Source organism: Choloepus didactylus, chromosome 2 (genome assembly GCF_015220235.1).
Source record: "Choloepus didactylus isolate mChoDid1 chromosome 2, mChoDid1.pri, whole genome shotgun sequence".
Classification (NCBI taxonomy): Eukaryota; Metazoa; Chordata; class Mammalia; order Pilosa; family Megalonychidae; genus Choloepus; species Choloepus didactylus.
The window spans coordinates 165826261-165842588 of record NC_051308.1 but is presented as its reverse complement, the minus strand read 5'-3'; the positions used below and the strand labels follow the sequence as shown (position 1 = coordinate 165842588).

The 16328-nt window shown below is 38.6% G+C and overlaps 1 pseudogene; it reads right to left on the bottom strand.

Moving 5' to 3' along the window:
* Positions 1-12113: 12113 nt before the first annotated feature.
* LOC119518796 lies at positions 12114-12966 on the bottom strand (annotated as a pseudogene).
* Positions 12967-16328: the final 3362 nt, after the last annotated feature.

Below are 16328 nucleotides of genomic sequence, written 5' to 3'. Positions count from 1 at the left end.
AAATGTTTCTCTCTTTAAATATTTAAATTTTAAATATATCATGCCACTGCCTTCTCACCTCCATGGTGGCCTCTGAGTAGTCACTACTTAGTCTTATGTTGTTTCCTTTGTATGTGGTGAACTGCTTTTCTCTTGCTGCTTTCAGAACTTGCTCCTTCTCTTCAGTATTTGACAGTCTAATCAGAGTATGTCTTAGAGTGGGTTTATTTGGATTTATTGTATTTGGAGTTCACTGGGTATTTATGCTTTGTGTATTTATATTGTGTAGAAGGTTTGGGAAGTTTTCCCCAACGATTTCTTTGAATACTCTTTCTAGACCTTTACCCTTCTCTTCCCCTTCTGGGACACCAATGAGTCTTATATTTGGATGTTTTATTTTAGCTATCATTTCCCTGAGGTCCATTTTGATTTTCTTTATTTTTTTCCCCATTCTTTCTTTTGTTCTTTCATTTTCCATTCTGTGGTCCTCAAGGTCACTGATTTGTTGTTCAGCTTCCTCTAGTCTTGTACTATGAGTATCCAGAATCTTTTTAATTTGGTCAACGGTGTCTTTTATTTCCATAAGATCATCTATTTTTTTTTTTTTTATTTACTCTTGCAATTTCTTCTTTATGCTCTTCTAGGGTCTTCTTCATGGCCTTTATATCCTGTGCCATGCTCTCATTGCTTGTATTTAGTTCTTTGATTACTTGCTCCAAGTATTGTGTCTCCTCTGATCTTTTTATTTGGGTATTTGTGTTTGGGTTATCCATATCATCTGCTTTTTTCATATGCTTTAAAATTTTCTGTTGTTTTTGACCTGTCTTGGCATTTGCTTTACTTGATAGGGTTCTTTTAGGATATGTAGGATTATTCAAAGCCTAATCTCTAATTTGTCAGATCTACAGCTTGGTGGCATAAGCTTTCCCTAATGCTCAGATGGCATCTGCGAGTCACCTATTCCCCTCAAGTCAATTCTCCCCAACTTTGTCTTTGTGATGTATGGGGGTCTGATTCTTGTGGGGTCCAATTGGTGCACTGAGTTTGGGTGTGTTGTTGGTGCTGTGTGCCCTGAATGTGGGGCATGTGTCTGAGTGGTTAGGCAGGGAGGACAGCTTCAATAATCAAACCTCCCAGGTGTTCCTGGAGATTTAAGGCTGTTGCAAGAGTCTAAACTTTAATTTCAGTCTCACCACAGATTGTCTCTGCTGCTGGCCCACAAGTCCTTGGTATTGGCGTATGGTCCCTGGGATTTCCGAGTTGGTCCCTGTTCCAAGCCATGCCCTTCTAGGGCCTCTGCTGAGAGAAGGCTGTGCCACATCACAAGTGCATGCTGTCCCTCAAAGGAAGTTCTGGGCCTCCAGGCCATGTAGGTGTGTTCCCAGCCTGCTGTAAGGATGGCTGTATGGGGCATATTAATTTCCCCCTTTTCACACAGCTCTGCCTTCCCAGCTCCGGGACAATTAGCTTTGGGTGTGCGAAAGGCTATTGTCCATGCCCGCCATTGTGGCGTGTGCACATGTTGCTGGAAACACTTCCTGTCACACTGGGTTTTTTGGCGCTGCTCTGGGCTGTGGCACCGGTGCCAGGCATGAGTGTTCCCAGCCAGCCAGGAAGATGGCTGCAAGGGGCGTGGTTATTTTCCCCTTTTGGCTCACCTCTGCCTTCTTCTCTCTGAGACAATTAGCAGCAGGTGTGTGAAAGGCTATCTACCATGCCAGATATTGAGGTGTTCGCACAGCCCGTTCCTGCCATGCTTCACTGTGAGGTTCTTGCTGCTGTATCTGCAGCCGCTTTTGGGTTTTTTAAAAAAGAACTAGTCTGCCTCCAAATGCCAACCCATGGTTTCCCCACAGTGCAGTGTGGTTGCCGGATATTCAGCAGGCTTACTCACTCATTTCAGAATGCAGACTCCTGGTTTCACCAAGTGCACAGTCCCTGTGGATTTAGCAGAACTTCTCCAGCTGGTGCATTGCTGGAACTGGTGTTCTGGGTCACTTTCTGGCTTTTATCTAGTATTTTTCATGGAGGTGTTTTTTTGCCCTGTCTCTCCTACACACCCTCTTAGATTCTGTATCTTCCTGAGCATTTTTAATTTTAGTTATTTTGGCTTTCAACTTCAGTTGTTCTGTTTGGTTCCTTTTTAAAATTTCTATTTCTTTACTTAGTTTCTCATTTTGTTCTTTTACTGTTTTCCTGATATTCTTTAGTTCTTCCTCTGATCTCCTTGTTCATTGTAAAGATCATTTTTTTAAATTCAGTTTTATTGAGAAATATTTACATACCATACAATCACCCATGGTGTACAATCAGCTGTTCACAGTACCATCCTATAGTTGTGCATTCATCATCGCAGTCTATTTTTGAACATTTTCCTTACACAAGAAAGAATCAGAATCAGAATAAAAAATAAAAATAAAAAAATAAAAACACCCAGATCACCCCCCCATCCCACCCTATTTTTCATTTAGGTTTTGTCCCCATTTTTCTACTCATCTGTTCATACACTGGATAAAGGGAGTGCGATCCACAGGGTTTTCACAATCACACTGTCACCCATTTTATGCTACACTGTCATACAATCATCTTTAAGAGTCAAGGCTACTGGGTTGAAGTTTGGTAGTTTCACGTATTTACTTCTAGCTATTCTAATATATTAAAACCTAAAAAGTGTTATCTATATAGTGCATAAGAATGTCCACTAGAGTGACCTCTTGACTCCATTTGAAATCTCTCAGCTACTGAAGCTTTATTTCATTTCATTTCACATCCCCCTTTTGGTCAATAAGATGTCCTCAATCCCACAATGCTGGGTCTGGATTCATCCCCAGGAGTCATATCCTTCATTGCCAGGGAGATTTATACCCACATAGGGGGAAGGGCAGTGAGGTCACCTTCCAAGGTGGCTTAGTTAGAGAGAGAGAGCCACATCTGAGCATCAAAGAGGCACTCAGGGGGAGACTCTTAGGCACAATTATAAGCAGGTTTAGCCTCTCCTTGCAGCAGCAAGCTTCATAGGGGCCAGCCCCAAGACAGAGGGCTTAGCACATCAAGCCATCAGTCCCCAGTGTTTGTGAGAACATCAGCAACAATCCAGGTGAGGAAGTCCAACACCTCTGCATCCTCCCCCAGCTCTTCAGGGGGGCCCTGAATATGTATTTTTATTCTCCACCCAAATTACTTTAGGATGTGCTGGTATTTCATTCTAATCTATACAGATGTACCATAGCTCACTTCTTATTCAAAGTTCCATGTAATTGTAGTGTTTGAACAAACTGACTGTAGAAGTTATATTGTTTAGAAAATACAGATCCTACACCAAATAAACACCTCTTCCCTTGGTCTTACATGGAAGTTGAAGTTTGAACATAGCCAGTTTCAACCTTTACCCTTTGGCACAATTTGCTGTAGTCTTAACCAGATAAAGATCATTTTTTAAAGGTTTTTAAATTTTTTTGTTATGTCCACATTCTCATCTTCTTCATTGGTGTTTTCTGCATTTTTTCCTCTTCTTTTGGATAGGTCATTTCCTATTTCTTTGTCTTGTACTCCATTGTTACACGCTGCACATTTTAATATTTTAAAATATTAACTCTGAGACTTATTCTCTGGGATATGTCTGTTTCTTGCTTTTGTAACCAGCTGTTGATAAGACAGAGATTTTCCTGGACATCAACCCTCCTATCAGGAAGGTCTGCTCAAGGTGACTGCAATGTGCTATGTTTCCCCTGTTTTTCTGGACACCTGTCTTGTCCTGGGCTTTTGCTTTTTAGCTATTTTTGAGTTCCTCCATTTACAGAGGTTTGGTTGTCCTCTCTGCTTCCCAGGAGACAGATTTCCCTCCCCCAGGGATTTGAAGCCAGTAGGCCTTTGTCCCAGGCTCTCTGCCTCTATAGTTTTTTATACTTTTTTTTGTTGTCATTTCGCTTTTGCCTGGAGGGCAAATTCTGGAAGGAGGGTCACCTCAGAGAGGACTTTCCCACATCAGTCTTTCCCAGCCTGTACAGGGCCAGGGACCCATGAAGCAAGCACATACTGATTCCAAAGTGCCCTGGGGATTGGATCAGGAAGGGTGCCCAAATCTTCTCCAACTGTTTCCCTAAACTGAGCTTTCCTGGCCTGCCCAGCAAATTCATCCCTTCACCTAACTGTCCCCCTGTCCCAAGGAAGGGGAGGATTGAAATAGTGGCTGCCATTCAAGGTAGTTTGAAACAATAGATGCTCTCAGAGCCCAGACCCAGCAATCTGAACTAGCTAATCAAAAACTGTGATCAGCAATTGGCAATGCTCACCCTTGTTCTTGGGGAAAGGGTGTTTATGTCCTTTTCTGACATAAGCGGCAAGCCAGGACCGAACCCTGTGGCAGCCTGCTGTGGGGGGGGGGGGGGCGGGTAGCTGCTGTGCTGAGAGAGCAATTTGGAGTTCTTTACCGTAATCTATCAGTCTCTACTTCCCGCTCTTCCTTGGATCTGTACAGTGTTCTTCTGGCCTCTGGAGTTTCAAAATAGTTTTTTGATGGAAAGACTGAGTCTTGGCACTCCCTACTCTACCACCTACCCTGAAAGCCCAGTGACACTAGTAGTCTTTGATAGCTTCCTTGCTGTCTGGTGTGTCAAGATATTCCAGGCTCTTCTTCCAGACATGGAACCATCAATTTCTCCAAGAAACCCTGGCTTCTTTTAATGGGATCACTGTTTCTAGGCATCTTCAATGGACAGAGCTAGGAGATAAATACAGTATATGTGGTGTGTGGTTGTGTGTGCATGAATGCATACACTGATACATATTTTTCATTAAAATAAAATTTCTTCAGGTGCTGTTTTGAATTTAATGCTTACTTTCTGTCCCCAACCTTTTTGCATGATGCAGAGTGGAAAAGCTGGTTATTGATATGCCGGCTAACTCTGGAACCACTTTATTAAAAAATGAATCCCTAAGGCTTTCAAATACTCCACGTAACAATGCACAATTTCCTCATATATGCATATAATGTGGTTAACAAGATATGCACCTGGAACTTCAAAATGTTCAAGCAGAAAATGTAGGAAGATTACAAGGATATTTATGGTAGTCTGTGCTTCAGGTTGGCAATTCAAATTAATGTATCTTCTTATAACATTATCTTATGTGGCACAGTGCTCAATAAATAGTAATTGTGTAAGTCCCTTGTGGTTTTGTTTATCATTTATCCCAGCACCTAGTGGGTCTGGGAGGGACACAGTAGGTGCTTAACCAACATTTGTGAAATGAGTAAGTAGTATTGTTGGTAATACACCAGTGAGTAAACCGGAAGAGCTATTGTGCTTCCTTAGCCCCATTCTCAAAACATTATTCTCAGACATTAGCATTAGTTTTACACACTTTATTGGGTCTGTCTGACCTATGATAGCAAGTCAATTAAGAGGTTTTAAAGCTTAATCTAAGAAGCAGCATTAAGAGGCTCTTAACATTATCATCAGTGTCTGTGAATTTCCTAAACGCAGTCTTGTATTTTTTTTTCATTTGTATCATAAAGGTTAACTGGGTAAAACAGAAGACAGAAATGTGCTTTAAGACTAATACTAACTGAAAATTAAAAGACAGTGTTGATGAATAAATTCTGTAAATCATGATGTTAGATCTGAATTGGAGATAATGTTAACATCTTAATTTTTCATTAAATTTCTGACTTCTGGAAGAGTAGTCATTCTCCAAAACCATGTAAAATGAGACCAACAGTCACCAGGAAGTTTTTCAGAAATTATTTTATTCAGCTAATTTTTCAGAAAGAAGAGAATTTGTTTTTTAGCTTTGTGACTAAATTATAGAATTTAAATATGTGTGAAATTAACTGTATCCCTTTTCCCCTTTGGCTATGAGGATATTACTTTTTTAACTGATTATTTCAGACATTTTGATACTTTTACTATTGGGAAACCATAAAATGGCAAAAAATGGCAAAAATGACATACTTTCAGATTTACTCTTAGTAAAAGGGGAGGAAAAAGGAAGAAGATTGATGGGAGAAAGGTAACTTGACTCTTGCCATTTATCTTTCCATTTAAATACTACCCCAAGTGAACTTGCATTGACAGCAAGCCAAAGATCTATAGTTTTGCTGTTTAACCAGGGGCACAGGTATTTTTCTGCAGAGCTTAGGAAACCAGAATTTAATTACATGCTAACAGAGAGTTATGTTTCCCTTGGGAGCACTTTAAGTTCAAGTATCTAAAATTAACTTTGAATCCCACAGGTTCACATCAACAACTGAAACATCAAAGCATTTCTTGGAGTCTCAAATACACTTCACCTGGCCAGTGGATGTGTTTTATCTGAGCTGTATGGCATTATAAAAAATTGAATTATTTGCCAAAATTAAATTTTTTAAAAAATATTTTTACTCCAAGATTTGTCTTTCTGGCATCTCTTGAAACATCAGGATATTTGGCAACCCTGGACCCATGTTTCTGCATCTTAACTATTGACTGAAGATGAATACTGGGGCCACTCCAGAGCCTGCCTCTTCACATAGTCTCCCTGACACTGAACATGAGTGTGTTGGCTGCCGTTTGTTAAGAGATAAGTGAAATAGTTCTTATATCCTTGTCTCCAGCATTGGTAACAAGGTAAAAGAAGGACCAAGAAGGCTACACATGCCAAAAAAAAATGAGAGAGAGCAAGAGGGAATATTGTGTGTGTGTGTGTGTGTGTGTGTGTAAGAGAAAAAGATCCTAAGTGTTTAATATTCAAAGTATGTCTGTTTTGAAAGAATACAACTTAAGAAGTTCATTAGGAAATAAACCATCCTAGGAACTGTGACTGATAGAAAGTAAAGATAACTGATATAAAGAAAAACCAGTGATTAGATAAAAAGATTGAAATTTCAATAGGGTTTGTTTTCGAATGTGACTAAAATAGGTACAGATGCTGTAAAATTGCGTGTTAATTGAAAAAATTGACTAAGCATGAAAACTTTTTACAGATGGTGAACTTATAAGATTGTCTGCAGAGTACAGCAGAAATTGTGTGTCCTGAGCAGAGGCAAGCATTTATAGACATTCACCTGTGTAGAAATATTGTTTCTCAGTGTGAATGCCTGGGAAAATTTGTAGAGTTTTTAAAAAAAATTGTGGTAACATTTAAATAATATAGAATATGATATTGTAGCCATTTTTAAGTGTACCATTCAGTGTCATTAATTATTTTTACAATGTTGTGCTACTCCATCACCATCTTCCATTACTAAAAATTTTTCATCACTCCAAACAGAAACTCTCACCTATTAAACAATAATCTCCATTCCTCCTCTCTCCAACCCTGACAACCTCTAATCTACTTTCTGTCTCTATGAATTTGCTTATTCTTGTTCTTTTTTGTCTGGTTCATTTCACTTAGCATAGTGTGTTCGAGGTTTATTTGTGTTACAGCATGTATCAGAACATGATTCCTTTTTATGGCTGGATAGTATGGACATACCACAATTCGTTTAGCCATTCATATGCTGATGGTAACTTGACTTATTTCTAGTTTTTGTTATCATGAATAATGCTGCCATGAACGTCTGCTTTCAATTCTTTAGGGTTATGTCTCTAAAAGTGGAATTGCCAGGTCATATGGTAATCCCGTTTAACTTTTTTGAGGAACTGCCAAACTGTTTTCTTTGGTGGCTGCATCACTTTACATTCCCACCAGCAATGCATGAGTGTTCCAATTTCTCCGCATACTCCCCAACACTAGTTATTTTCCATTTTTTAAAATAGTAGCCATCTTTGTGGTTGTGAAATATCTCATCATGGTTTTGGTTTGTATTTCCCTAATGGCTAATGATGTTGAACATGTTTTCATGTGCTTTTTATCCATTTTTACATCTTCTTTGGAGAAATGTCTACTCAAGTCCTTGCTTATTTTTTAATTGGGCTGTTTTTCTTTTTGTTGTTATTTGTAGAGTTTTTAGCTGGAGCTGATGAGAGCGCAGATATAAATAATACCACCCAGGTTTCTGTATGTATCTTTGTACTGATGAGAATTTAGATATGCCTGGAGAACTTTTGGATATGGTACACATAACAAGTATGATATCAAGAAATGATTTATTTTTGTATGCTAAGAATCTTCAAAAGTTTAATATAGAATGGTCAAATTAATTAAGTGATGGGGCTTCTCCATGCTCAGCATTAATTTAGATTTTTTGTAATAATATAAAATTTAAATCCAAGGTGGCAACATTTTACAAGGATGTAAGACTATGAGATGTAAGTCCATTCATTACACTGTTTGTCAAGAATGCACTTTCATGGCACAAACCATGGACATTTCACTCACAGGACTTAATGGTCTGCTGGGGCTAGATGCTTTAGTTGTGGCATGGTACTGAAAAGATTTGTTTTGCACTTTTAAAAGAAATCACTTTTCATAATATCTGAGGAAAATGCCTGCCTTTACTTGCCCAGAAAGAGTGGATTAAAGACTTGGCCTTTGGGGTGGTCATTATAACTTTTGAAGCCTCTTTGAACATTTCTTGCATTTATGATTAGTTATAATAGCAGGATTTGATCTGCTCAAGAGATTTGACAAGGTTAAATAGCAAAGCAGTACTTTAATGTTCCCTTACAGGGATTTCTATAGACCACACTGGACATCAAGGCTTAGGTCAATAACTGAACTGAGGTGCACTACTTTCTGCCTCCAAATACAGCCCTTAGTGCTGGCTTGATGGTTCTACAAAAATTTGTTCTTGAAATTCATCCATGTTGATGCATATAACTGCAGTTCATTCATTTTTACTTTTGCATATATTCCATTGAATGATATGCCACACTTAATCCATTTCTATTTTGACAGACATTAAGGATATTTCCATTTTTTTCCTACTAAAATAAACCAGTCTCTATTATTTCAGCTGAATTTCATGTTCCAGTTACTGTAAACATGACAGGGATACATCAGTGAACAACAACAACAAAACCCCACAAATCTTCTTTCCAGCGGAAGAGACAGACAATAAACAAATAAGTAAATTATATGATATGTTAGAATGTTACAAGTGCAATAGAGACCAAGCAGAGAAGGGTATTAGGAGTTCTGGGATTGGAGACAGAATCGCAGTTTTAAACAGGATGATCAGAGAAGACCTCATTGAGAACGTAAGACTTGAAGAAGATGAGAGAAAGAGCCATGTGATGGTTTGGGGAAAGAATATTCTAGGTGCAAGGAACAGTGGAAAGCCCTTGAGGAAGACTTCCAGTACATTATTGAATAGAAGAGGTGACAGCAGATATCCTTGTTTTGTTCTTGATCATGATGCTTTCGGCAGATGTTTTGTAGACACCTTCTTTTAGTTTAAGAGAATTACCTTTAATTCCTAGTCCATTAAGTTAAAAAAAAATTTCCATGAAAGCTTGATTAATTTGATCAATTATATGGTTCTTAACTTTTTGGTTATTACATATTACTCCAGTTTATTAAATAAATGAAATGATGTTGACATCGCAAATTCCAACATGATTTAAATAAAGAGCTTGACATATAAAGGCTTCTGAAAAAGTATACTTTTATATAATATATGCTATTTCTAGCATGTGAATAAATATGCAGAACAGGAGCCATTTTTTATACCCACAGATCAGCTATGTTTTGCATCAGTAATCACACAAATCCATCAGCAAAGAATACAAATCATTTTCTTCAACTTGGTTATAAAAACTAGAAATGGTTTTGCTATATTTAAGCAAAATCAAAAAAGGGGGCAAGGCTTGTGGCCATACCCTAATTCCCTCCTTCAGTTGTTTCTTGGTTAAAGCCTCAACAACGGCATTAACTTTTTTGGGAAGTAGAAACACAAAAGCAGGTTAAGATCCTGGTCCATAAGGTACTTAATAAATCTGCAATGAAGGAATGCTATAGTTTTGTCTTAAAAACATACTTAAGTTTTAGGGTGAGGTTTGAATTTCTTTTCAACCCAGTATAAATATGTATATAATCTGAATAAATTGACACGATATTGCATGACATTCCTCTTTACATGGCCTTTAAAATGAAGTTGTGTCTGCTGATTTAGAAATTATATCTATACTTTAAAAAACTGTTTTCTACATTTAAAAAAAAGAGTGGTTCATAAAAAGCGATTCCTTAAATTCAAAAAAGAACTCAAAAGGGAAAGCCTCTTTACTGAGTGTGTACCCCATCAATGCAATGTTTTAGTAAGAAAACAAAAGCTCCTCTCTCTCAATCTGTGGTTCCGTGCCAGGAGAGAGGCCTGACCGAGCTTGGCTTTCGGGGGTCACGGGGCCTCCACTGGCACCCAGCAAGGCTAAGGAGAATCTGGACTTTCCACCCTAACACACTACATGCCACCCCACCACCCACCCTTCTTCTTTCCTTCTTTTAATATCTTTTTCATCGCTTTTCTTCTGGAAATAAATTTCTGCTTCACAAAATCTTTTTCAAAGGATTTATTACTAAAGAAGGTGAAGTCAAAAATAAATTAAAAAAAGAGAAAAGGACAGAAAGAAACAACAAAAACAAAAAAGAGAATAACATAATAAATAAAGAAAGTGAGGTGAAACTGATTCCCGAGAGAAACCTGTGGTCCTTCTATTCTGCCTCAATGGAGGCAGGATCCCAAAGGTCAGGCGGAGCAGGAACTTGCCTGTAGAAGTCGTCTGCCTTCAAGCCCCAGGTGGGATGTATTTAATGTTATTCTCAAAGGGAAGGATTAAAAATGTCCAAGGACATCTGTTTTCCCTCCTGGGCTGTCTCCTACAAGTATAAAATTCTTGGGACTCTCAGAGTTAACTTTAATTTTGAGAAGAATAGGATAAAGGAAGAAGGAATAGAGAGCTATCTCTTATCTTTAGAAGCAAAGAATAAAGGGAAATATCACTTAAGCTGTTATCAGAAACTAGATAAACGGATGCTAAAGAAATAGTTTAAAAAATTTCAATCAAGTGTTTTTTCATCCAAGCTAACTGGGAAGTCCAAGACAGGAATTTTTTAACAAACAGGACACAAACTCAAGTGAAACCTTGACGAACTAGAGAAATCAACTCTTACATTCTCCAGCAAATTTTGATAAGCAAAATGTATTAAAACCTCAACGTGGTGGATTCTTGAACAAGGCCTTTAATAACAGGCTTTGCTGTTGATAACAAGCAGAACTCCATAAAAATACTCTTTTCTATAACTACAGACTGTTTTTTGAGGGGATATGGCCATAAGTCAGCAGGGTGTAAACACATTTATCCTACAAGATAAGTGGCGACATCTTATAAAATGGGTCGCAGCAGCTACTGTTTTCATTTGACCCTGGGCACCACCAGCTGCTATCATTTCCATTTTACAGATTGGGAATAGGAACAAGGAAGGCTAATAAAATTGCTAAAAATCATTGAGCAAATTACTAATGTGACCTAAGACAGAACACAAACTGCTTGAAGACATCTCCCCTCAACACGGACAGTCCCGCCTCCAAAGTCCACAAGTTACACAACATTGAATTTAGATCTTAATACTTTGTAACAATTCCTCACAAAGGTCACGTCTTCAAAGGCTTAAAAATCACTTAGTATAAGTGAAAGTTCCTGCCCAAATAGAAAATTACAAAGCAGTGCAAAATTCCAGATATCTATTTCCTGCACTATTTATACCCAGAGTTGAGAAGTTCAGGTTCTATGTGTGAAATTTCTTCAGCTGACAAGAACCGCCTTCCACCAGCCCCCTCCCCACCCCGTGCGCGCCGATGTTCAGGAGCAATAACACCCTTCTGGAGTTTCCATTCAATGGTTCCCATGAACTTCTTTAGGACAGTCTGATAGGCTCGGCTATGAGCTAAGATACTCTCCCCTGAAGAAACAGTATCCAGTTTTGAGTTGTGGGTCAATTTTCTTTAGCAAGAAACGTGCATTTCATGTTTTCTTTGGTGTCCAAGAGCACTTTAACGGGAAGGACTTGTGTTTGGACTTTGCTGTTGACATCATTAGTCTCTGACGAGCATCTGATGCCAATGCACAGTGATCTGAGCTTACCCAACTTCACCTGTTACTCATGCCTCAGAATCGGGAACTGCCAAGCTGTGAAAAGCAATGTGAAACACAGGAAGCTGAATGGATTCAGAAGTGGGCATTTTCAGAGGGATGTCTTATGCAGCCTGTGTCTTGTCACAAAACCAACTTCTTCAGCTGCTCATAGGTCACAAAGAAAATGATATTCCAAGGACCAAATCTCCACCAATTTGACCAAAACCCTTTATATAGAGCAAAAAAAAATTCCTTCGTCCTTCCATGTCTGTAAGAAGCAGTCCAGCGTACCTGCATAACCAGGGCATCTGCCCTCCGGAAAGACTCTCTGATTCATCATCCGTGTTCTCACCACATCCACACGGTGTGAGGCCAGAGCTCCTGCCAGACCACAGGTGAAGCTTGAGAGGAAGTGAGTATAGACAGTGTCTCCCACAAGATAGGAGAGAATGAGATGTTTCTTGGTGACATCATTAAATAGGTAGCACCACACCAACAACAATGGCAGCCCTCTGGGAAGTTAGGGACACCCCCTTCCACAGCCCTCTCATTCCCTCCTGCTGGTAAATGCTGATGAAGTTCCCAATCATTCCTCCTTGGATGCTGCTATTTTGTGCTTGCATCTGGACATTCAAAACATCCTCCAGAGAGGATTCCACAGATGATTTTTATCTGTAGGGTTTCATTTTCCCTCCGTTTGACCAACAATCTCTTCAAGCTCTGGTAAGTGCCTATCTCGATGGTGCAGTAGGAAGCCTGGCATAGCATTGAAGGAGCAATTCCTGTATACAATGCTTTCAGCCCTTCTTCTCTGCCTATCCACACTAATGCATGCAACATGCCTCCATAAAATTTCTTTAAACTGCATCATTTGTCTGCCCTTGATCTGGAGATGTGTCTTGGTTAAATCAACCGGAAATGTGCCATATTCTGCTGTGATGGAGGCCAGCTCTCTGTACACAAATGGCTTCCAGTTGAGGGCTGACATTCTTGCCAATGCCCCTTCTCTGATTTGCAGAAGCATAGTCTCCAACAGGGTTTTCCCCACGGCAGCAGATATGTAGCTCCCGCTTTCTCCCGGCTTCCACTAAGGCAGGGGGTTCTTATTTTTCAACCTGCTAATGTGGTGAATATATTAGTAGATTTTCTAACTTTAAAGCATCCTTGTGTTCTTGGGATAATCTCACTTGTTTGTGATGTGCTATATTTTAGAAATACTGTTGGCTTGGTTTGCTAATTTATTTTCTTTGTTTGATATCTTTGTTCAAGACTATAAATGATCTATAATTTTAGGTTTTGTAATGACTGTTTGGTTGTGGTATCAATGTTATACTAATCTCAGAGAATGAGTTGGGATTTTTTTTTTTGATTTTTCCTGCTCTCCAGAAGAATTTTTGTATAATTAGAATTATCTGTCTCTTGAGTGTTTGGAAGAACTCACTTATAATGTCATCTGGGCATGGCATTTTCTTTGTGGGAGTATTTTTGGACTACTGATACAGTTTTTGTAATGGCTACAAGGCTATTAGGGTTTTCTATTTTTTTTTGCTTGCAGTTTTAGTAAGTTATGCTTTCCTGGAAATCTGTATATTTCACCCATATTTAAAAATTATTGACATAAAGTTGTTTTTAATATCCTTCTGCTTAATATCTGCACTCTCTTTAGTTATATACTTTTTCATTTTCCTAATATTGTTTACTTCTTTGTTTCTTGATAAATTTTTTCAGATGTTTTACAATTTTTTGGGTTTTTTCAGAGACCCACATGTTGACATTGCTGATCTTCTATTGTATCTTTTTTTCTGTCTCATTAATTTATATTCTTATTCTATCATTTCCATGCTTCTGCCTTTCTAAGGTTTATCTTGTTAGTTTTTCTAACTTGGGTAAAATCAATTTTTCCTTTTTATCAAAAATAAGCATTTGAGGCTATACATTTCCTTTGAAATATCCCTTTTCCTTCACACTACAAGTTTTATAGTTCAATTCTAAAAGTTTCTGTTTTTCCATTATGTTTTTTCTTTGATCTATAAGTTATTTAGACGTACATTTTAAAACTTTCAGATGTCTTTTTTAGTTTTGTAGTTTCATTATTGATTATGGTCAGAGAATGTGAACTCTAGATACCATTCTTTAAACATTTGTTAAGCCTTGCTTTTTGTTCTAGAACCTGCTCAATTTTCATATTTTTACTCAGATCACAGCTCTCTAGGAGACTCTTGGACTCCTTTCCAGTCACAATAACCCCAATATAACTAGTCTTTATTTCTAGCAGCACAGAGTAATTTTGCCTGTTTATTTTTAAATAAATGGAAATATTCACTAAGCACTCTTTTGTTTCTGATTTCTTTAGTTCAAAATTGTGTTTTTGAAGTTCCATATTTTTGTGAGTAATTGTAGATCATTCATTCTTATTGTGGTACTCTGTATTCCACAAAATATTTATCCATTCTATTGGTGCTGAGAATTTTGTGTTTCTAGTTTTAGGCTATTATAAATTGGACAGTTACAAACACTCTGATATTTGTGTTTTGGCAGGCATATGTGTGCATTTCTGTTGGCATATAGCTGAGTGTGGGATTGCTGGGACTGCAAGTATGCACATAAAAACTTGCTCATAAAAACTTTTTTTGTATATATTCTTGATGTGCTTACAAAATGTGTATTCTCCAGTGGTTGAGTGTAATTTCCTACATATGTCCTCTAGCTCAAACTTAGTAAGTTGTTCAAACATTCTTATTAATTGTTTTCCCCCTTGATCTATTTAATTACTGAGATAGCTGTGTCAAAATTTCCCACTACGTTGATATAATTGTAAATCTCTTTGTGATGGTTAGGTTCATGTGTCACCTTTTCAGGTGTCTGGTCAAGCAAGCACTGCCCTAACTGTTACTACAAGGACGGTTGTGGCTGGTGAATAAACCAGAAGGCTGCAGCTGTGACTGATTATATCAACAACGGGCATGTCTTCGCAATGAGAGAATTCAATCAGCTGGATTTAATCCAATCAGTTGAAGACTTTTAAGCGAGAAAATTAGAGAACCTTCACTTCTTCTTCAGTTAACCAGTGAAGCGTTTCCTGAGGAGTTCATCGGAGTTGCCAATTTGCTGCTGGCCCTGTAGAATTTGGACTTGTGCATACCACAGTTGTGTGAGACACTTTTATTAAATCTTATATTTGTAGATATCTCTTGTTGATTCTGTTTCCCTGGAGAACCCTAATACACTCTTCTTGAAATTTGGTCTATTTTTGTTTCATATACTTTGAGGTTATGCTATTTATTATTATATAGTGACCCTCTTTATCTCATAATGCTTCTTGGCTTAAACTCCATTTTGTCTTATATTAGTATAGCTGAAACAGCTTTGTCTTTATTAATATTTGCCTGGAATATATTTTTCTGCATTTTCTTGTTTTCAAATTTCTATTTTTATATTTCAGGTTTCATATCATTCAGCATCTAGATAGGAAACAGGAACCACCCTTGGTCTTTCAGATACAGTGGTTTTAACGGAGGGAATTGATTATACAGGTGAAGGAATCGCTGAGATGCCAACAAGGAAAAGGGATGCCACACAGAGATTGCTGGAAGCTTCTGTGCACCCAGGACTGGAGAGACAACAGAAGGGCACAATATGACCAGAACTTGCTCTGTCCAGAGCTGGAACTATGTGAGAGCTACCCAGTGGGAGATGGAACAAAAAGAGAAGGGCTCTCTTGTGAAATCTGGAGCCATGGAGGAGGTGATGCAGATTCTTGAGAGATGCCACAGGAAGCAGAGGCAGAGAGAGAGAGAATTACCCTCTTCCCCTCCTCCCTCACTCTGATCTTCTGCCGGTGGTTCCATTAGCCTCACCTACCCAGAGTCTAGGGGGAAATGGGAACCTATGATTTAAAGCAGGGCAGGGGAAGGGCAGAGAATAAAGCTGAAGGTAAAAAAGCAGTTGAAGGAGGAGGGGCAAGATGGCAGCATAGAGAGGAGTGGAAGCTAAGTAGTCCCCCTGGAACAACTACAAAAGACCAGAAACAACTAGTAAATAATCCAGAATAACTGCGGGGGGGACAAATGAGACCATTCACTCATCATACACCAACCTGAATTGGGAGGAATGCCCGAGAACACAGCATAAAATCTGTAAGTAAAACCTGCAGATCCAAGTCGCGAGACCCCCTCCCCCATAGCCCGAGCTGCAAAGCCTCGTGGTGCCAGAGAGAAGCTCTCTCCCAGCAAGTGAATACAGCTCAGCTGAGCTCCAACTGGGGTTATAAGTAGCGAGTGTGAACTGCTCACTATAGGTACAAATCCCCAAAAAACTGACAGAGGCTTTGGGTGACGACTGACCTTGGAGAGCCAG